The sequence below is a fragment of the Aptenodytes forsteri genome, unplaced genomic scaffold, assembly GCF_000699145.1.
Source record: "Aptenodytes forsteri isolate BGI_AS27 unplaced genomic scaffold, ASM69914v1 Scaffold143, whole genome shotgun sequence".
Classification (NCBI taxonomy): domain Eukaryota; kingdom Metazoa; phylum Chordata; class Aves; order Sphenisciformes; family Spheniscidae; genus Aptenodytes; species Aptenodytes forsteri.
The window spans coordinates 4,909,459-4,917,028 of NW_008794951.1; the positions used below are offsets into that span (position 1 = coordinate 4,909,459).

Here is a 7,570-nt window from a genome sequence, read left to right on the forward strand (position 1 = left end):
CTTCCACTCCTGGCACAAACTACTTTCCACAGAAAGGAATCCAAGCTATTAGCACGATGCTTTTAATGTTATTTGGCACAACACAAAATAAAAAATTTAATCCGTTTTTCACAAAAGAGTCAGTGCTCGTAGATAAGAACATAAAAGTATATACTGTCTTTTTAAGACAAACAACCTTATAGTGAAGAAAATGAATTCAAAGTATGCCACATGCTTATCAATAGAAGAAATTGAGTACAGCTTGCAATGGTAGCATTAGGGGAAAACTCATGCAATCTTTCAAGGAAAAAATAGGTTGACATCAAATAGAAGTATCTAGACAATTTAAAAAATGCTTTACTCTGTAAAACATGTTTTAATTGAACTTTCAGTTTTACGGTTTCACATATTTTTCCAGAAACTTCTGTGTTGTTGCTGGAAAACCTAGTCAGTAACTTTACAGAATGTAAAATTACTCCTCATAGCAAAATATGCAAACAATTCACATTTTAATGTTAATTTATTTTTGCATCATATTGGCAGCAAATCCTGAATATTAATTAAATCTCTTTAATAAACATAAGGTCCCTATGCACTCCAGAGAGAAGCACAGATGTCATAGGGTCATATGAAGTAACTTTTATTACGTTGAGCCAAAACTGTTCTTCCATCTTCTTTCTTTATTAACTGGAGAGAAGTTCTGTTCATGACAGTCTATTATTCCCAGTTCACATGCAAAGAACTTCTCACTTGATAGACTGTAAAACCAGCCTCAGTCTAACCTTACAAATGTTTGCTAAAGTCAATTTTTCTTTTTACAGTATTTCTACAGAACCCTCAAAAAAGAAAAACTTAGAAGAACAACTTCAGATATCTTCAGGTAATCTGAAGTCTACAACAGTTGAAAAAGTTACAATTAATTAAAAAACCCTTTCAAATTATAAAGGACTCCTAACATTTATGTATTGGTGGAATTCTGTTAAATAGAAATTACTTAAATTTCAGACCATAAAAATGTTGTTTCTGAAATTAAAGCAAAGTAGATATTGCGATCTCTGGAGGAAAACCAGAAGGACAACCAGCAAATACACCAGAAGATTTTAAATAAATGAAAGAGAGAGAAGCACAGCAGATCATTCAATGACCAAAGCCTTTACAAAGAACTATGAAAAACTGAATGAAAACAATCAATTTTTGTTACTCAACTCAGACCAATTATTTCAAGAGCTATCTATTTAAAAAAAAAAAAAAGATCAACTTGTGCATTTGTGTGATTGGACTAAACACATCATTTTCAAATATGTAAACAACGGATGAGAAAAAGAAATCATTCAGACTTCATCTCTTGGCTTGAGACTGAACAAGAGGTCTTTGTTCGAATAAAAGTGTTAGACACATTTCATGAACAATGTCAGAACGCTATCCAGATCATTTCTCGCTCCATAAATGTTACTAAGAGAGAGGGACAAGAAAACAAGGCATGCCCTTTTTATATCTCTCCAATGAACAATGGGCAAGACCTAGTCTCAAAATTATCATTAAAAAGATGCAGGTCATTGCACTAGTGTCTAACTTCAAACCTAACTTTCAATCCTACTACAGGGTGGTAACAATTTAGGTAAAACATGTACAAAGGCAAGCATGAATTGGTATCTTATTTAAATAGGATAGACAAAGATGTAACACTTTTACCACTAATATTCTTTAGCATCGATAACATGTTAGAGGTGCTAATACAGTACTCTGTAGTCCGAAGCATGTAAGCCTCAGTTGCAAGCATCCATTTTGTCAAAATTAATGTAATAAAACTGAAGTTAGTATTGCACATTCATAACATAATTTAAAAATACTGCTCTCTTACACATTGAGTTTTATTGCTCACAAAAACATTGTAATGTATATAAAGCATTTCTATGGCAAAGAAGCTGTTGCACTGCATAGCAAAATGATCTGACTGGTTCATAAAAACCATTAATGAAGAAGAACGCTTGACACACCAAGATCTCACACAGCACAAAAGACAAACAGGTAGGAGGCCGTTTTGCTGCTAGCCAAAGGTAATCTTACCCGTATAACAGGCCTCCTGTACACCTGTTAGTTAAAATATAAAATGTTATCCAACAAAACACACAGATTTGATTTGTTAAAGATATTATATCTTACTTCATCAGATTTTCAGAACAACTCTACTTCCAAACATTTTAATTATAGATGGATTTTGAAAGAACAAAACAAAACTATGCAGATCTAGTAGCTCTCATTCGAAGAAGTGTTTTGGTCTAAAAACAATCTAGCCACTTCATTTTAGTGATGTAACAAATGCCAAGCTCTTTTGAAACATTCATTCCTAATCACCCTTTTATCCAGCTACAACGTGCTGCTGTGAAAAGAGAAGGAAGAGCCTGGTAATCCTTATAGGTGGAAGACAATAAGCCTGCAGTAACAGCCATGCGGTATAACCACCATATCTTTTAGATTCAAATGGCAAAACAAGGATAGCAACAACTCTTCTCAACTTATTTCTGAAGGTGTCTATGTTCGGCTACTACAATCTAAGCAATTTTAATTTATATGAACCCCTCATTCAAGAATACTCTCCAGGCAGAGAGTATGTCACAGAAGACATACGCAGCAGAGTTCAAACTCAGAGTGAGATCATGTTGCTGTAGGGTTTAGCAAGCAAGAGCTCGCTCAGTGCTCTCCAGTTTTGACGATTCCATTTCAGGCACTTTGCTTCCGTTTGATTCCCCCCTCCCCTAAATTACATTCTGGTAAGGTAAGTTACACAGAGTAACATGAGTAACACCATTAGATACAAGAATCGATATATTTACCTGTTTTTGCAAACATTGATTGAAACATTAAAAAAAGGATGAAAGAAAGAATAAAGCAGTGAGTTCCTGGTAAATCCAGCAGAAAGCAACAGAACTGCCTTGCCTGACCAGTTCCAGAAGCAAACACACACATCTGGCCCTACCTGAAGTTTGAGTTGTTGTAAGATAGTCTCTAAATAGAGCAATTCGAGGTACCCAAAGGTAACGAAGACCCAGAAAATTGATCAGCATGCATCAAAAGGGAAAGATGTCTCAAAGGAAAACAATTATAAATGGGCATTATCTTTTTACATGTGAATTCCATCGTAACGATGAATAAACCCAGCCTGTCAGTGGTACTGACTAAGCAACTAAGCGTACCACTGAACTTCTGCAGAAGCTAAGTGCAAAGCAAACCCTCTCCTAAAGCATAGATACCACTTCACAAGATACCGGTCCTGAACGTAACTGAAGATATTCTAGGATAAAAAATTCCATGATGTTATAGACAAATATGGGATTTCAAATCACAGCAATGCAATGATGTCAAATACAATTTATACACAAAAATTCTGAATACCACCAGGCTTAATTTTTTTTCTTTCATTTCTAAGAAACAGAGAACGAAGTAGAATTTTAATTAGGCCTTAAAAGACTTATTCCTGTTAAATAATATCCAAGATGAGTTTGGTATAAAGAAGGAGGTTATTTAGAATTTAAAAGTGCCCTTTATTCCAGAGGAATGCGTTCTAACTCGAGATAAACTGAACACCAAGCTTACACACTTGGATTTTACTGAAATGAAGTCCTTGATCTACAGGCCAAATACAACATAGACAGCTGTAATGCAAGGTTTCCCACAATGTTTTATCAAAGATGTTAGCCTTGACCTGAAGTAAGCATTTGCAATTCAGCTGCCATAGTATGGAAGAGCTACACTTTTTTATGAGTATAAGCTGCTGACTGTGCCAATAGTGTGAAACTCTGTGAGGTGAATTTTTAAGTAGACTACGGTCAAAAACATTTTGTGGATTCACCTTCAGGCTTGGGCTGAATCTGACCTGCTGTCACAGAGTCTAAGATATGCTGTTTCTGGACAACAAACTTTTTAATCACAGAGCATATCAGAAAATAATTTAAAATCTAGTTAAAAACAAAAAAAGATAAAATCTTCATTTGGCCATTTTGCATGAAGACCATGGAACTGTTTCAAATCTAGGAAGAAAAAAGGATCTAGATAGCAGCAGCCTGGGTTTCTTAAAGGGACTTGAAACACAGGTGACTTTTGTCAATTTGTAAGAGCAGGAAAACTGCATACGCTCCACTCTTGATAGTTCAGTTGGCGGGCTGCATATAGGAAACGGCAAATGAGCATGAAAGAATAGGGGTAAAAAAGAGTAATGGAACCTATCAGGTAAACCATACTGTGCAATCATTACCTTAATGACAAAAACGTTGATGAGAGGGAGTGAAAGAGGCGATTTGTTTGATGTTAAATTCTCTGTCTCTGCTGAAACCCCATGAAAAACGGTAGTCATTTATGTTCTTTGCATGGTAACAAAGACATATGCATTTATTTTTTGTGAAATCTGGAAAGCTCAGTTCTGTACTCTGAATGACACACACTAGAAACAATTTCAACCTGTAACTATTAATCTACTTTACGAAATTTTTTTATGTAGCAATCAAAAGAAAAGACAACTCACTTTTGGCGTTTTATTCAAAACATTGACTTTTAATTTTCCTTTCACCTCTCTCTTAATTTTTATTCTGTAGAGTTCAATGTTACTATTCAAAATATGGAGGAAAACACAAAGCAGATTCAAGAGACTCCTACGCATAATGAGATGTTTCTAGTTCTGAAACATTCAGCGATCACTTAAGTACTTACCACCTGATAATCAAGGTAGCAAGGACCTTCCTGATCATTCACTCTTCTATCTTAAACAAATCAATGCATTCCTCGAGTCACTTACCCTGTAGTCTCTGGACACACCTTCGGATGGGACAGACCCTGAAATCTGACTAGAAATGGTTGCAGCTATCAGCTGTTTACACCATTCCACATGGGATCCAGTTGGGCTACAAAAACAGAATATTTCAAATTATTTAGCAGTAATTCAAAATGTACATTGAGAATAGTGTAGCAACTGAGCACACCCAGAACACAAGACCACAGATGATCACTAACATCATAAAAATTAGCTTGCTTTGTGGGCAGAACGCAACTATTTCGCTGATCAAATTAGGGAAAAGAATTTTACTAGATCTTATCAGAGATGTGGAGCTGTCAGTAGGTTAAAAGCAAGGTTAGGGTCCTATGAACTTATAAAAATGTTGGTTTCCTTATCCAGTGTAATTTTTTTCATCATTAATCTTTTTTTTTCTTAAAGCCATCCATGGAATGAATTTGGTCAAGTAGTAGGAAACTCCTTACACTTTCCTTATTATTATTTCCTGATTATTCAGTAAATCCTCAAAATTAAATTACTCTATACTAGTATTTAAAAATCTAAACTATGCTAGTGTTGTATTCTATATTAATATTAAATGTAGAAAATACATGTTTTCTAAAGGGTAACTTCTAGTTAGCCATATTTTTTCCTATTCGTAAAATAATCTCTGAATAGTCTTCAGGACGGGCCTTCCCATACCACAGCAAGGAATTCTGCAGTGTAGGGTGTTTGTAAGAACCCTACAGACAAAGCATCTGAACAGCAGCATCGCACTAAATCCCAGATGATGCGTTTTGAGCACAGTAGCCTGAACTAGTGCTGCTTACAAATAACGTAGTATTGAGAGTGAGAAGCAATTACAGTTTGGTGCCAGCCACTTTGAAGTGCACTAGGTCTCCTTCAAAACATGCCAGTACCTCATGAAAGACTGGAATGCCAGAGGGAACTGTTCCCTGAGTGCCGCGGCAGCCTCAGCTGATGCCTTAGATAACTGCCATTTCTTCAAACGGTTCAGCTGGGCTCTTCTACAGATTTAATGCTTATTCGGAAGTCAAATACAGAAAGAAAATTTTAATCCATTTTTAGAATTCACTCATGAACTAGCTTTGGATTCTGTGAGTATCCCGTGACATTGAAGTGAATAACTACATAGGCATACCCAGCACCCAACAGGGGCACCACAACTTGGACATTAAGAGGGTGGGATAATGGCATAAGATGACCAATTACTACTTAACTAGAGGTCTTCTCTCACATTAACTCTGCTAGGATGGGTAGATATAAGGTGAAGATGAATGCAACAACTTCATACCTGAAATGAAAGCTCTTTCAGGACTTTTCTGATAAATTTTAGTAGCTTTCTCCCCACCCACAAAATTCTACACAGTACTAGATCACAAAATGTTTTTTGCAACTAAAACACATCTATGATACTCCTGCTTGAACAATGAAGATAACTCTCAGGTTAGTGCTGAACTCGAGTCCAGATTCACTTAGAGAAACTCAAGTTTTGTAAAAGAGTGCATGAGCTAAACCCTACAGTAATCCTTTTCTGATCTCATTTATTTCTCCTTCTCTCACATCTCTTAATTTTTAGTGCACCCTTTTAGGGTTTGTCTAAGTTCGTTTCCAATTAAGCATTTACTTGTTAACTAAGAAAAGGATTTATTTTTCTGTGGCTTATCTTCACCGGGAATCACTACATCAACAAAGTTAACAGCAGCAGGAAAACAAATGTGAATGCAGGTCCATCTCCTACAATCTGTGTCTCAGGGTGTATCAGTGTACCACAGGATGCTGATCATACCGATGTGACTTGTCACCATCTGTCAAGTGGGACACACACCAGTACACGCCTTTTCATTCTGTCTCATCTGAGGTCACGCACGTTAGCGTAGCCTGGTACAACCGTACTGGCAAATAAATAAATTATATGACAAACGGACATTATAACTTTTCCAGGGTAGAACAAGATTAGCAGAAGAAAGAAAGATGAAAATTAAGATAAGAAAGTGCATTAATAAGGAACACAAAGATGTAAATTGTGGTGATAGAAAATGGACATTTGATTTCCACCTTCACCAGAACGATGTAAAACTCCAGGTTTCTCCGAGCAGAAAAGAGAGAGAATATGGAGACTGGAATCTGGCACTGATTTTTAAACACAGTCTTTTTTCTTTATTTTTCATCTGGGTGAAATCTCCGTTAGTTTCTACTCCTTGTTTAAGGATTTTTAAATTCAGCTCTGAAGTCTCCCTCCAGCTGGAAACTTCTAAAAGAAGGAATTTCTCTGCCAGCGACTGCTGAACTAGACGCAGTAACACCTGGCGTCAAGCTCCTGCGTACCCACCTCTGCTGAAACCCACCAACCTGCAGCCAGCCGAGCATCTGCCACCGGCTGCCGCCGAGACACAAAGCCACCACACACACCTAGAGACAAACTGACACACCGGGACGGACACACACACACACACACAAAATACCGCTTTGGGACAGTTACACCTCTGCAGGTGAAATACGCACTCGCGTGAAAAAAAAATCGGGAATAAAGACTTAAAATCTGAGAACGGCCTCACTGGAGTTTGCAAAGATGAGAAGCTACGCACTGCCCAAAACAACCCCGGGCCAAAATCCCGCGGGCAGCCTCAGCCTTCGCAAAACCGATGACGTTAATGACGAAAATCACACAACCGCAAGCAGGAAACTTTGACAACAGCCGGTTCCCTCGCTGAGGAAAAGCTGCCGCTAGCCTGCGCGGTTACACAAAAATAACCCCCCAGATTGAAGTGACACGGGCTGGCTGGGCTCCGCGCCGCGGCACCC

General features: G+C 37.4%; 1 protein-coding gene across 2 annotated transcripts in view; it reads right to left on the reverse strand.

Moving 5' to 3' along the window:
- The window catches only part of MTMR1 (myotubularin related protein 1), a 45,747-nt gene extending 40,877 nt beyond the window's left edge, over positions 1-4,870 (reverse strand). The window contains exons 1-2 of one of the 2 annotated variants that reach the window (XM_009275333.2): positions 4,769-4,828; positions 2,047-2,070 (exon numbers count right to left, since the gene is read on the reverse strand). The gene's annotated coding sequence lies outside the window, so the exon portion shown is untranslated. Of the gene's footprint in view, positions 1-2,046; positions 2,071-4,768 lie in introns of both variants that reach the window. The other variant, XM_009275335.2, reaches the window with a different exon arrangement.
- Positions 4,871-7,570: the final 2,700 nt, after the last annotated feature.